Raw genomic sequence first — 15,061 nt, 5'->3', positions numbered from 1 at the left:
TCGTCAATTCGCCGTTGCAGAGGCTTCCCCGAGCCCACCGAGCTTCTCTCCCGACCCCTCGTGAGCCCCTGTCCATTTTCCCTCTCTCTCCGTGCCCGTCCGTGCCTTCTAACCGCCCCGACTGTCAGAGCCGACCGTTCCTCGCCGCCAGCGATGACGCAGACGGGGCTAGAGCCACCGTAGCTAACCCCCGAGCACGGCAACGTGCTCAGCACCCTTCCAGGAGCCGAGCGCGCCCACCCGTGCGACCTGCCGTGCCCTCTAGCGCCAACCCCGACCTCGCCGTGCTCCGGTCGCCGCCGCGAGCTCCGTTCCGACGAGCTCCGTCGATCCCACGACCTCCCACTCGGTCCTCTGGATGCGCGGGAGCAAGGGCCATCCCCTGGTGCCCTCAGCGCGCCAAACTGACGCCTCTAGCGCAAGTCCGGCGTGCCCCGCCGTGTTCTGTGGTCACCGGCGACTCATCGCCGGCGTATCTGACGTGGCGTCGTCATTAGCGCTAATGACCCCACTAACTAACCCCCAGAGCCACTGACAGCCGGGCCCCACGGCCTAACTAACCGGCTAACCTAAAGTAGATTAAGTTTAATCTAATTGCAGTGGCCCCACGCGTCGGCGTTGACCTCGCTGACGTGGCCTTTGACCCGGCCCCACCTGTCAGTGGGTTAAACAACCCCGTGTCACTGACGTGTGGCCCCCACACTTCAGGTTTGACCTGGAGGCGCCCTGTTGACCTGCTGACGTCAAGGTGATGTCATGCTGACGCATTAAATGATTTTCTGGATTTAAAAATAATCAGGAAATTCCAGAAAATAACCAAAACTTCTAAAAATCATAGAAATTCAACCGTAACTCCAAATTAAATAAATTATATATGAAAAATTATCAGAAAAATTCAAGGAATCCATCTGCACCATTTTCATGCATGTTAGAACAACTTATAGCTGCTGTTTAGCACAAATCAAATAAAGGGCATTTAAATAATCACATATGGAGTTTGAATTTGAATTTTATATTCAAACCAACTTCATTTAATCTGTTGCTAGTTGCATTAGCCCAAAACACATTCATATTGCCATGTCATGATCAAGCATCATATTGTGCATTGCATTGATTGTGTTTCCTTCTGTGTTGCCGGTATTGTCCCCTCTCGATAGACGTGATACCGACGATGTGATTGTTGACACTGATGAAGACTCAATGTTATCTTTAGAAGTGCCAGGCAAGCAAAACCCCCTTGTTCATTCCGATAAGATCCCACTCTCTCGCTCCTGCTCTCTTTTACTGCATTAGGACAACAACGACATATTTGATACTTGCTGCGGTAGCTGAACCCTTTATCCTTTGCATGACCTGTCATTGCCACAGTAAATAGATGAAACCCACTAGCATGAGTAGGAGTTGTTTGAGCCCTGTTGTGCCTACTCATTCATGTTTGTTTGTCATGCCTGCTACTGCTTAGAGTTGAGTCAGGTCTGATTCATCGGGGATGAATCAGAGGTGTGTGAACATGTCCTACTGTGTGTGAGCTAAGTGTGTGAACACGATTTGGTAAAGGTAGCGGTGAGAGGCCATGTAGGAGTACATGGTGGGTTGTCTCATTGCAGTCGTCCTCAGGAACTGAGTTCTGTGTTTGTGATCCATGATTCAGCTACTACCATACATTGGGCCCTGAAATATGACCCCGCTCGACTTCTTATTCACCCTAGTCCTCTGTCCAGGAGTTGCAAGTAGTTTCTGGTGTTTGTAGCCTACTGGAGGCCGTGGACAGCGCTGACCGTAGGGGTGGGCTGTGATGCGGTAGGTACGTGGCACGGTGTACCGGATGCCCGTTTGGTATCTCGGGAACCCTGTTCACATCGTTTGGGGCTGTGAGCGAAACTCCGGCCGGATCTCCTCATGGATGGAACCCGAATAGGCGATAAACCTGGACTAGAGACTTGAGTGTTTAGGTAGGTCGTGGTCTACACCCACGTCGGCTTTCGCTTGAAGTCTGCCGAGCACATGTCGTGTGCAGACGCTAAGTGGTGGAAACATGTATGAAGAAGTACACCCCTGCAGGGTTAACATCATCTATTCGAATAGCCGTGTCCACGGAAAAGGACTTCTGGGTTGCTTATATCAGTTCATAGACAAGTGAAAGTGGATACTCTAAAATACGCAAGATAAGCGTGAGTGCTATGGATGGCGTTCTCGTAGGGAGACGGGAGCGGATCCATAGTGGTGTATTGGTTGGTGAATATGTGGACTCGTGTGCGCCACCTCAAAAGAGTTACTTGTAGTCGTAGTTCAGGTTAGCCACCGAGTCAAAGCTGGCTTGCTGCAGTTAAACCCCACCATCCCTTTGTTCATAATGATGCATATGTAGATAGTTCTGATGTAAGTCTTGCTGGGTACATTTGTACTCACGTTTGCCTATTTTATGTCTTTGCAGAGAGACTTCAGTCTCACTAGTAGTTCCACGTGGACTTCGACGTTTAGCTTGTTACCTCAGCTACGATCTTGTGCCTCGGCAGGATCTGGTAGATAGTCAGGCTTCTCAGCCTTTTTCATTTATAGATGTCTGTACTCAGACATGATAGCTTCCGCTTGTGCTTTGATTTGTATGCTCTGATTGTTGGGTCATGAGACCCATGTTTGTAATATCTCGCTCCTCGAAGCCTATTGATAAATTACTTGAGTCGTAGAGTCATGTTGTGATGCCATGTTGTATTTGCACATATCAAGCATATTGTGTGTATGTTATTGAAATGCTTGGTATGTGTGGGATCTGACCATCTAGCTGTTTATCTTTAGTAGCCTCTCTTACGGGGAAATGTCTCCTAGTGTTTCCACCGAGCCATGGTAGCTTGCTACTGCTCCGGAACACTTAGGCTGGCCGGCATGTGTCCTTCTTCGTTCCTGTGTCTGTCCCTTCGGGGAAATGTCACGCGATGAATACCGGAGTCCTGTTAGCCCGCTACAGCCCGGTTCACCGGAGTCCTGCTAGCCCAGTGCTACAGCCTGGATTCACTCGCTGATGACCGACACGTTCGATGCTGGGTCATGGATGCCTGTCCCTGTAAGTCTGTGCCGCTTTGGGTTTACGACTAGCCATGTCAGCCCGGGCTCCTTATCATATGGATGCTAGCGACACTGTCATATACGTGTGCCAAAAGGCGCAAACGGTCCCGGGCAAAGGTAAGGCGACACCCGTGGGAATACCGTGCGTGAGGCCGCAAAGTGATATGAGGTGATACATGCTAGATCGATGTGGCATTGAGTCGGGGTCCTGACATTTGGCCCATAGATAGACCTGGCCGGGTTATCCTTTTTCTGAAGATCTTTATGCTGATCATGTGTCGGCTTGTGTGTGGCGCCCCATGTTGCTCTTGGCCTGTCATCTGGTCGTCTATCCGGCCAGGCGGCCCCTTTCTTTTTTGACTACGGGGGCTCGAAGGCCTCCTCGTCAAATTCGGGCAACAACTTGCGCTTCGGGTAGCTCTTTGTCTGGTGACTAGTGCCATATTTATCTGCGGTGTTGAGTACTTTGCTCCATCTTATTCTGAGTGTGTCTTCCGCTGTTTTGAGCTTCCGCTTTTGCTTCTTCAAACTTCTTGCAGTGGCGACGAGCCTGTTATTGAGATTCGTATGCTCTGGTGATGTGAGATCATCTTCGCCGGGGATGGGTTGCTTGTCCGGTTCATGTCCGGCTGGCTGCTTGTTGACGTGTGCGTCGTACACTGCTTCACCTTGCTCTAGGGCCGGGTCCATATGGGTACCGTTTTTGTCGATGCCGGTCTTTGGGCGGCGCTTGCGTCGCTGCTTTGTTTGTCTGTTGGGGGAGTTGTCCTTCGCCACGTCCCGTTTTTCCTCATTGTCGCTTCCTTTTGGTGTGTCCACCATGCATACGTTGTGGGATGGGGTGGCTTTCCTGCGCCCGTTAGGCGCTGGTTCTTGGTCGTCTCCGGCATCGTCGATCATACCGTCGATGTCCTCAGAGTCGTAATCTAGCATGTCGGTTAGGTCGTCGACAGTGGCTACCAAGTGGGTGGTGGGTGGGCTCTGAATTTCTTCGTCGTCCACATCCCAACCGTCCTGGCCGCAGTCCGGCCAGGCCTCTCCTGATAACGAGAGGTACTTTAGCGAACTCAAGATGTCGCCAAAAGGTGAGTGTTGAAAGATGTCCGCCGCGGTGAACTCCATGATCGACGCCCAATCGGATTCGACTGGAGGGGGCGCGGGAGGTCCGGAGTCCGGCAAGGAGTCCGGCACCTCGGAGTCACGAGCTTCATGGGGGACAAGATCAGTGTTCGGCTCTATCGCCATAGAGGTTGCAGCCCCCAAGGTGGTTTCTAGCCATCCATCCTTGGTCTGCGCATCCGGCTCCGAGTCGAAGATCGGAGTGGGTTTGAATGCGGCCTCCAGGGTACTGTCCGGCTGCAGAGCTAAATCATGCCCATCGTGATAGTACGGCATGCTTGGCTGTGGTTCGAATCCGTCGAGGATCAAGTCCCCGCGGATGTCAGCCGTGAAGTTCAAACTTCCAAATCTGACCTGACGGCCAGGGGCGTAGCCTTCGATGTGCTCCAGCTGGCCAAGCGAATTGGCCCACAGTGCGAAGCCGCCGAATACGAAGATCTGTCCGGGGAGGAAGGTCTCACCCTGGATTGCATCGTCGTTGATGATCGAAGAAGCCATCGAGCCTATCGGTGACGACACAGAGGAACTCTCAATGAAAGCACCAATGTCGGTGTCAAAACCGGCGGATCTCGGGTACGGGGTCCCGAACTGTGCGTCTAGGCGGATGGTAACAGGAGATGAGGGACACGATATTTTTACCCAGGTTCGGGCCCTCTTGATGGAGGTAAAACCCTATGTCCTGCTTGATTAATATTGATGATGTGGGTTACAATAGTAGATCTACCACGAGATCAAGGAGGCTAAACCCTAGAAGCTAGCCTATGGTATGATTGTTGTTCGTCCTATGGACTAAGGCCATCCGGTTTATATAGACATCGGAGAGGGCTAGGGTTACACAGACTCGGTTACAAAGGTAGGAGATCTACATATCCGTATCGCCAAGCTTGCCTTCCACGCCAAGGAAAGTCCCATCCGGACACGGGACGAAGTCTTCAATCTTGTATCTTCATAGTCTTGGAGTCCGGCACGGGAGGCCGAATTAAGGATCGATATCCATAGTAAAATCACAAATTATGTGTAATGACTCTATGTATCCAAGTACTTTACGTCATTAATGCTCGGATCCGTATTGTACAAAACTTCGTTGACCGACCATCAGCTTCCACCTCCTTGGCCAATAGCCGAGGAGTGTTTGTCCTACTTTATAAAGCCTTTATGAGGGCAAAGATTTACAACAAACAAGGCAATCTAGCCATACGGTTTTATAAACAAAGGTACGCGGAGAGACATGTTATATTACTATTTAATAGAAGAAATGTCTTCCAAAGAAATTAGTCCCGCTATCGGTTCCTTTCTTTGATTGTCATGCTAAGCATGATCATGAAACCTCAGCTCCAATTTAAGAGCAAAATATCGAGGATTTAGTTTGGGAGGCCAGTTAATAGCCCCCTGTAGTGTTCGGCGACAGTCAAGGTCAAGCCGGAAACACTTCGGCCAATTTTATGAATGGCCCGTCATTTAATATAGTCATCGGATCACTGGCCAGTTTACACCTATTGTGACAGTCAGTTTTCGGCTCTCTCCACTGAGGTGCTTGACCATGCGAGCTGGAAGCACAATCACAGTGGTTCTCCCTTTGCACACCTAGCCGAACAAAGCAGAATGTAGGAGGCAAGCGCGGGAGCCGGGCAACCCAACTATTGACCAAAGACACAATTCGAAACTGATGCATATATAGCAATATCCGAGAATGTTTTTGCCTAATCTCCAAATGTGTCCGGCGTTGCACAGTGAGACTTGTGCTGAAAACACACAAATAGTTAAAAGTGCCAAAAGCTTGGAAAACCAAAAAACGTCAGTAAAAACGTGACGTCCGAACAAGATCAAGTGTTCAGTGCCAATCCGAAAATTGGACTTTAGAAAAAAAAGGTGCTTCTGCCGTGCTTTAACATTGCAATGTCTAAGAAGAAAACCACTTAGTATGAAACGGCTCAAATAAACATAAGAGCCCCCAAGTGACTTGGGTAAAAATTGACTATAAAATGTAAGGTGACATGTAGAATGCCTTCTAGCCGGATTGTAGATCGTTTGTCGTAGCGGACCTTTTCGCTTCAACCTCTGGACCCAATAGTCCGGAGTGTGTCCGAATACCCTCGCGGTTATAAAAACCGGGGCATGCGTGGAGACATGGTGTAGGGGTCATTAGTGCTTTATCAGACAAGTGCCCAACTAGTTATGTTATATTACATGGTTAGTAAGAAACATCTTCCAGGGAGAATAGTTCCGTTAGGGGTTCCTTTCCCTGGGAGGCATGCCCTAAAGTGCATGTCCAGACTGCAAAAAGAGCAGAAAAACATCTGGGGGCAGTGAAATGAATAGGTAAGAAATCATCTTTTAGTTCACCGACCGAGTATTCCCTTAAGAACGCTAGCTTTCGGCTTCACCCAGTCTGAGGTACACATCCGGCTGACCCGGCAGTAACAATCGCAAAGGTGCTCCCTTTACCACCTAGCCGAACAATCGGGAACGTAGGGGTAAGCACCGGAGCCAGGCAACCCAGCTTGGCCAAAACTTAAGTCATATCGATGCATATAATGGTGAATAAAAGGTACATGCGGAAGTGTGACACATGTGTTGGGCATAAAGCCCGAATTAATAAGCTTCTGTTAAAGAAGCCCCCAGGTATAATGAGCACGGGTAGCGCGTCAAGTGTGTGCGAACAAAGTTTCGACAAGGAAAATTTTTTACAAGTAACTTTTTTCCAAAAAAGTATAATGCTTGGTCGAACCGAACACAAGTTAGAAATTAAAGCTTTGAGCATGAAAGCGACTTAGCTGGTTAGTGTGTTCGGTATTGATGACGCGGTCCGAGCTTGATACGGGACAAGGTTCCATCCCCCAAGCCGGTCCTGAGGTGGCGGAGCAAAGAGCTCGGCACTCCGAAGTGGTGACATAGCACGGTCAATGCAGGGCGGCAGAGTGACACCGAAGTCCCCGGATCATTTTCCTGTGCACAAAGAATGGTGCAAACCGGAGGTAATAGTAAAAATGATAATTAAAAAAAAATCATTGCATAACAAATAATTTATGCAAAGTGAGTAATAAAAGAAATATGGCCTGGCGCCGAAGTCAATGTCGATGCAGGGCGGCGGCGTGATGCGGTAAAGGCATGGCAAGGCTTGAATTCACAGGTCGGTTCGAGTTCCGGATGTGGCGTTCGCCGGACTATGTATGGAAACTGACCGAACCACCATGCGACCGCTATTAAAGCGGCCACCATTGATAGACCTGCGTGCATATGATGGACAAACCAGAGTAATAATTCGTTGGAAAAAAATTAACCCAAACAAGCAAAAAGAAATACTAGGATGAATAGCACCTGGTTCCTTTGTTGTAGCAATCCGAAGGAAGGTTATTCCCAAAATTGGGACTCGATCCGCGCACCCATTGCCTTGATCGGCTAGTGACGCCGAAGTGTCCGAAGTAGGTTGATGAAGAGATGGTGAAGCCCCCGGTCCAGCCGAGATGTCAAAGTATGTCGGCGTGATGGACACCAGCATGAAGAAGCAATAGCGCGGCCCTGCTGATGCAGGTCGTGACGTGGTCGATGCCAGCTTGATGATGCGACCGTGCGGCGATGCCGGTATGCCCGCTCCATGTAATCCGTGGGGCGGTGATGTTGGTGATGATTTATCCTTTGTGATGTTGGACTCTTGTTCGGCTTGCCGAGATGATAATCCGAAGAAGTTGATCTTGGCTCAACAAAGTGACGACGTGTCTAGCGCAGGTCTGCAGCCGTGGAGCAATATTGCCGGACTGGTTTGACACCAGCATGATGTTGAAGATCATGTTCAAAAGATCTTAAAGTTAGTGGGATGTGTTCGGAAACAAAACACAATACCCCACACAAAACTTCCTTCAAAAAGGATGTCTGAAATCCCGTTCATAAAAAAGACGAACTCGGGTCGGATTCGTTTTCGCGCAGAAAACAGATCCGAAAAGTGATGCACTAATCGGAAGGTTCCCGGAGTTTGGACGGTCGGATCGAGCTGAAATTTTGAGGGGTGGTAGATATAGGAATTCCGCAGCCGATCAACGGTTGGATCTTCCAAAGGAAGTCCGAGCTAGAAGCTTGACACCATGCACTAAACTCGTCCGGATTCTCGTCCAGATTCAATGCGGCTCTGGTATATCAGAGATTGCCAGAGATTCCTCCATTGAAAATCGAAGAAATTTTCCAGGGTTGTTGTAGACTCAATTCCGCACAATTCCACCGAAACAATCGTTAAAACGGCTTGAGGAGGTGTTGGCGGCGGACACAAGTCCGCTGTCCAGAAAAACAGTACGGTTGCCCGAGGGCAATGTTGACGTTGAGCCCCCGGGCTCCCTGGATAATTCCTCCATGATCTTGATAGAGATCGGAGTTGATGTTGATGAAGGCCCTCATCCGAACATGACGATCGGAGGTAGGACGCAGTCTTTGGTCGAACCAAGGTGACCAGTCAAGCTGGTGACGAAGAAGCTGACGTCGCAGTTGACCTGCAGTCGAGCCATTGATCCTTTCGCCGATCACACAGCGGAACTCTCAATGAAAGCACCAATGTTGCGGATCTCGGGTAGGGGGTCCCAAGCAGTGCGTCTTAGGATCAATGGTAATAGGAGACAAGGGACACGATGTTTTACCAAGGTTCGGGCCCTCTTGATGGAGGTAAAACCCTACGTCCTGCTTGATTGATATTGATGATGTGGGTATTACAAGAGTTGATCTACCACGAGATCAGAGAGGCTAAACCCTAGAAGCTAGCCTATGGTATAATTGTTGTTGTATATGAGATTGTCTATCGACTAGCCTGGCCTCGGTTTATATAATGCACAAGAGGCCTAGGATAACAAGAGTCCTAGCCGAATACGCCGGCGGGGAGGATTCCTCGCCTTGATCGCCAAGTCTTGTGGAATCTTCCTTGTATGCGGCAACTGTCCGGACTGGCCCATGAGTATAAGGCCATGGGGGTCCTCGGCCCAATCCAACTGATCGGGAGATGACGTGGTGAGTACCCCCTAGTCCAGGACACCGTCAGTAGCCCCCTGAACCGGTCTTCAAGTTAGGGACGCCCCTCGATTCTTCCGAACTGTTCTTCATCTTCAGTCGTTGGTCTTGAAAACTGGTTCAACAAATCTTCTCATCATTGATCTTGAGGATCGCCGAAATGCATTCGACGAGTTTACACGTCGGGTATCCGAGGAGCCCCTTCAAGTTTCCGGCCTTTATCAATGCCTTGTTATTTTTATGCCACACCTCGGGTTTGAAGTTATTCCCGGGAGGTAGTGTCCTCTTGCGTCCGAGCTCCAACACCGGACTGCATTCGAGGTATCTTTTGCAGCTAGGCACCATTGCCGGACTGCTTCCCAGCTCTATCGCCGGACAATGTATCCGAGCTCCAACGCCGGACGATATCCGAGCTCCAACGCCAGACTATGTATCCGAGCTCCAATGCCGGACTGTATCCGAGGTGTCGTAAATCACCTTGGTTCAAAGAAGTTTGAAGGAGTTTAGCCGAGCTTAATGACGGAAATGCCCTCTATGGAGCCAGCCACTAGCGTCCGAGCTTTATGCTGGACTGCTTCCGAGGTGGTGCACCACCCCGAATGTGGGCCGATCTTTGTCAATATTTTTTGATTGGTGCAATTTATTCTCTGCCGAGATACATAGCCAGTAGCCCTCAAGGTGGGTATCGGTCTAAAACCCAAGATGCCCATGAAGGATGACATAGCACCGCTGATCCCCGTAGCTGCTGAGACTCAGGTTGATTTGCAAAATTGGTCTGAGGATCAAGTCCTAGCTCGGCAGAATACTTCGGGACACAAAAAGCGGCGTGCTCAGTCCTCAAGACTCAGGTTGGGTGCGGCCGACCAACCCGAGATCAAAATCTCCTCGGAGACTGTTTTACACTTAAAAAATTTCTGCATTGGACAGGCAATGCAGTAGCCCCCGAGACACTGGTCGGGTGGCAATACCAGATCAGGGGATCGATGTGCCCCTTTAATATTTGTAAATAATAAGCCCGAAGCCCAGTAGCCCCCAAGCCTTAATGCGGGCACGGGAGGCCGAATTAAGGATCGATATCCATAGTAAAATCACAAATTATGTGTAATGACTCTATGTATCCAAGTACTTTACGTCATTAATGCTCGGATCCATATTGTACAAAACTTTGTTGACCGACCATCAGCTTCCACCTCCTCGGCCAATAGCCGAGGAGTGTTTGTCCTACTTTATAAAGCCTTTATGAGGGCAAAGATTTACAACAAACAAGGCAATCTGGCCATACGGTTTTATAAACAAAGGTACGCGGAGAGACATGTTATATTACTGTTTAATAGACGAAATGTCTTCCAAAGAAAATAGTCCCGCTATCGGTTCCTTTCTTTGATTGTCATGCTAAGCATGATCATGAAACCTCAGCTCCAATGTAAGAGCAAAATATCGAGGATTTAGTTTGGGAGGCCAGTTAATAGCCCCCTGTAGTGTTCGGCGACAGTCGAGGTCAAGCCGGAAACACTTTGGCCAATTTTATGAATGGCCTGTCATTTAATATAGTCATCGGATCGTTGACCAGTTTACACCTATTGTGACAGTCAGTTTTCGGCTTTCTCCACTGAGGTGCTTGACCATGCGAGCTGGAAGCACAATCGCAGTGGTTCTCCCTTTGCACACCTAGCCGAACAAAGCGGAACCTAGGAGCCCAGCGCGGGAGCCGGGCAACCCAACTATTGACCGAAGACACAATTCGAAACTGATGCATATATAGCAATATCCGAGAATGTTTTTGCCGAATCTCTAAAGGTGTCCGGCGTTGCACTGCGAGACTTGTGTTGAAAACACACAAATAGTTAAAAGTGCCAAAAGCTTGGAAAACCAAAAAACGTCAGTAAAAACATGATGTCCGAACAAGATCAAGTGTTCGGTGCCAATCCGGAAATTGGACTTTAGAAAAAAAAGTGCTTCTGCCGTGCTTTAACTTTGCAACGTCTAAGAAGAAAAACACTTAGTATGAAACGGCTCAAATAAACATAAGATCCCCCAAGTGACTTGGGTAAAAATTGACTATAAAATGTAAGGTGACATGTAGAATGCCTTCTAGCCGGATTGTAGATCGTTTGTCGTAGCGGACCTTTTCGCTTCAGCCTCTGGACCCAATAGTCCGGAGTGTGTCCGAATACCCTCGCGGTTATAAAAACTGGGGCATGCGTGGAGACCAGGCGTAGGGGTCATTAGTGCTTTATCAAACAAGTGCCCAACTAGTTATGTTATATTACATGGTTAGTAAGAAACATCTTCCAGGGAGAATAGTTCCGTTAGGGGTTCCTTTCCCTGGGAGGCATGCCCTAAAGTGCATGTCCGGACTGCGAAAAGAGCAGAAAAACATCTGGGGGCAGTGAAATGAATAGGTAAGAAATCATCTTTTTGTTCATCGACCGAGTATTCCCTTAAGAACGCTAGCTTTCGGCTTCACCCAGTCTGAGGTACACATCCGGCTGACCCGGCAGTAACAATCGCAGAGGTGCTCCCTTTACCACCTAGCCGAACAATCAGAAACGTAGGGGTAAGCACAGGAGCCAGGCAACCCAGCTTGGCCAAAACTTAAGTCATATCGATGCATATAATGGTGAATAAAAGGTACATGCGGAAGTGTGACACATGTGTTGGGCATAATGCCCGAATTAATAAGCTTCTGTTAAAGAAGCCCCCAGGTATAATGAGCGCGGGTAGCGCGTCAAGTGTGTGCGAACAAAGTTTCGACATTTTAAAAAATTTTACAAGCAACTTTTTTCCAAAAAAGTATAATGCTTGGTCGAACCGAACACAAGTTAGAAATTAAAGCTTTGAGCATGAAAGCGACTTAGCTGGTTAGTGTGTTCGGTATTGATGACGCGGTCCGAGCTTGATACTGGACAAGGTTCCATCCCCCAAGCCGGTCCTGAGGTGGCGGAGCAAAGAGCTCGGCACTCCGAAGTGGTGACATAGCACGGTCAATGCAGGGCGGCAGAGTGACGCCGAAGTCCCCGGATCATTTTCCTGTGCACAAAGAATGGTGCAAACCGGAGGTAATAATAATAATGATAATTAAAAAAATCATTGCATAACAAATAATTTATGCAAAGTGAGTAATAAAAGAAATATGACCTGGCGCCGAAGTCAATGTCGATGCAGGGCGGCGGCGTGATGCGGTAAAGGCATGGCAAGGCCTGAATTCACAGGTCGGTTCGAGTTCTAGATGCGGCGTTTGCCGGACTATGTATGGAAACTGACCGAACCACCATGCGACCGCTGTTAAAGCGGCCACCATTTGATAGACCTGCGTGCATATGATGGACAAACCAGAGTAATAATTCGTTGGAAAAAATTAACCCAAACAGGCAAAAAGAAATACTAGGATTAATAGCACCTGGTTCCTTTGTTGTAGCAATCCGAAGGAAGGTGATTCCCAAAATTGGGACTCGATCCGCGCACCCATTGCCTTGATCGGCTAGTGACGCCGAAGTGTCCGGAGTAGGTTGATGAAGAGATGGTGAAGCCCCCGGTCCAACCGAGATGTCGAAGTAGGTCGGCGTGATGGACACTAGCTTGAAGAAGCAATAGTGCGGCCCTGCTGATGCAGGTCGTGACGTGGTCGATGCCGGCTTGATGAAGCGACCGTGCGGCGATGCCGGTATGCCCGCTCTGTGTAATCCGTGGGGCGGCGATGTTGGTGATGATTTATCCTTTGCGATGCCGGACTCTTGTTCGGCTTGCCGAGATGATGATTCGAAGAAGTTGATCTCGGCTCAACAAAGTGACGACGTGTCTAGCGTAGGTCGGCAGTCGTGGAGCAATATTGCCGGACTGGTTTGACACCAGCATGATGTTGAAGATCATGTTCAAAAGATCTTAAAGTTTGTGTGATGTGTTCTGAAACAAAACACAATACCCCACACAAAACTTCCTTCAAAAAGGATGTCCGAAATCCCGTTCATAAAAAAGACGAACTCGGGTCGGATTCGTTTTCATGCAGAAAACATATCCGAAAAGTGATGCACTAACCGGAAGGTTTCCGGAGTTTGGACGGTCGGATCAAGCTGAAATTTTGAGGGGTGGTAGATATAGGAATTCCGCAGCCGATCAACGGTTGGATCTTCCAAAGGAAGTCCGAGCTAGAAGGTGGACACCACGCACTAAACTCGTCTGGATTCTCGTCCAGATTCAATGCGGCTCCGGTATATCGGAGATTGCCAGAGATTCCTCCATCGGAACTCGACGAAATTTTCTAGGGTTGTTGTAGACTCAATTTCGCACAATTCCATTGAAACAATCATTAAAACGACACTTGAGGAGGTGGTGGCAGCGGACACAAGTCCGCTGTCCAGAAAAACAATACGGTTGCCCGAGGGCAATGTTGACGTTGAGCCCCCGGGCTCCCTGGATAATTCCTCCATGATCTTGATAGAGATCGGAGTTGATGCTGATGAAGGCCCTCATCCGAACATGACGATCGGAGGTAGGACGCAGTCCTTGGTCGAACCACGGTGACCAGTCAAGCTGGTGACGAAGAAGCCGACGTCACAGTTGACCTGCAGTCGAGCCATTGATCCTTTCGCCGATCACACAGCGGAACTCTCAATGAAAGCACCAATGTTTTGACACCAACAGTGTCCCTTCCGGACTATTCTGCCATGGCCGCTCACAGCGAGGAGAGGTGGCTGCCCAGGGGGAAGCCCCCAGTTCGATCGTAAGTGTTCGCACTTTATCATGACTTCACTCCATAGCTTTTTATAACGCCGAACATATATGCAGTCCGGCCAGGGCTCACCCCGAGGTATCTTCTTCCGGGTCCCTGAGCGATTCGGAGATGAATTCGCTTCCGACGACCACTACTCCTCAGCCCGTGGATGACAGGGAGGTGTTGTCCTGAAGGCTCCCAGAGCGGGGGGAGGTGACTCTGGAGACGCCCCAAGGCGGGATTCCAGATGTCATACACGTGGGGTTTAAGATCCCCACGGATCGTGTCGATGAGAGCCATAGTAGGCTGGGATCTCAGCCAAACACTGTCCCGGAACCTTCAATGGTTCCGAACTCAGGCGGACAACCCCTCGTTAGGGAGGGCGAGCCGTCTGCATCCAGGACTTCCGTTGCGCCCGAGGCGCCAGATTGTCTGCTAGAAGCGCTTCATGGCGCTTCCATGGATGAAGAGCACCGTACTCTTATGAGTGTGGTGATTCAGAAGGTTTCGTCCTCCAAGAGTGGACTAACCGAAGCCTACACTAGCCTCCTGACAGGTTGTGAGGTAAGCAATAAATGTGTGTAAAATTACCACCCGATAGGTAGTAGCCCCTGATACTCTGTTTGGTGTTCGGAGAGCAAAACCAAACGAAGGGTCAATTATAATCCGCAGGAGTCTAATAATAAATATTCATGTGCATAAGCAGGCTGTGCTGCTTGCTGCTGCTGCCCACACGACCGAGGTTGCCGAAACTAAAGCAGGACCTAGAGCAGGCGCAGGGAGAGCTCGGCCTCATGAAGAGGAAGCTCGAAGAGAACAAGGGTAAGTGATTCCCCGATCTTATGTATTTAAGGATAGGCAAAATTGGTTAGTCTAACACCGAAGCGTCGTGACTATGTGACAGGGGACACCACCGAAGTGGCGTCCCTGAAGAAAGCGTTGTCCGAGGTCGAAGACAAGGTTGCCTTGGAATGCCAGGAGCGCGAAAAGCAAAGTGCTAGAGTGGGCGAGGTACAGCAAGAGCTCCGGGACCTTGGCAAGAAGTACGAGTCCGTGGTGCATGATCTGAAGATGAAAGAGGCCGAGCTTGCGAAGGCCTTGGTGAGTATGAAAGACGCCAAGGCCGAAGCCGAGAAGGCACAGCAGGAAATCCAGGAGGCCAAAAAGATAGCAGTGGGTAAG

This window comes from Triticum dicoccoides, chromosome 6B, assembly GCF_002162155.2.
Source record: "Triticum dicoccoides isolate Atlit2015 ecotype Zavitan chromosome 6B, WEW_v2.0, whole genome shotgun sequence".
Classification (NCBI taxonomy): domain Eukaryota; kingdom Viridiplantae; phylum Streptophyta; class Magnoliopsida; order Poales; family Poaceae; genus Triticum; species Triticum dicoccoides.
The sequence above is the reverse complement of the archived record's forward strand: the minus strand, read 5'-3'. Positions refer to the sequence as shown.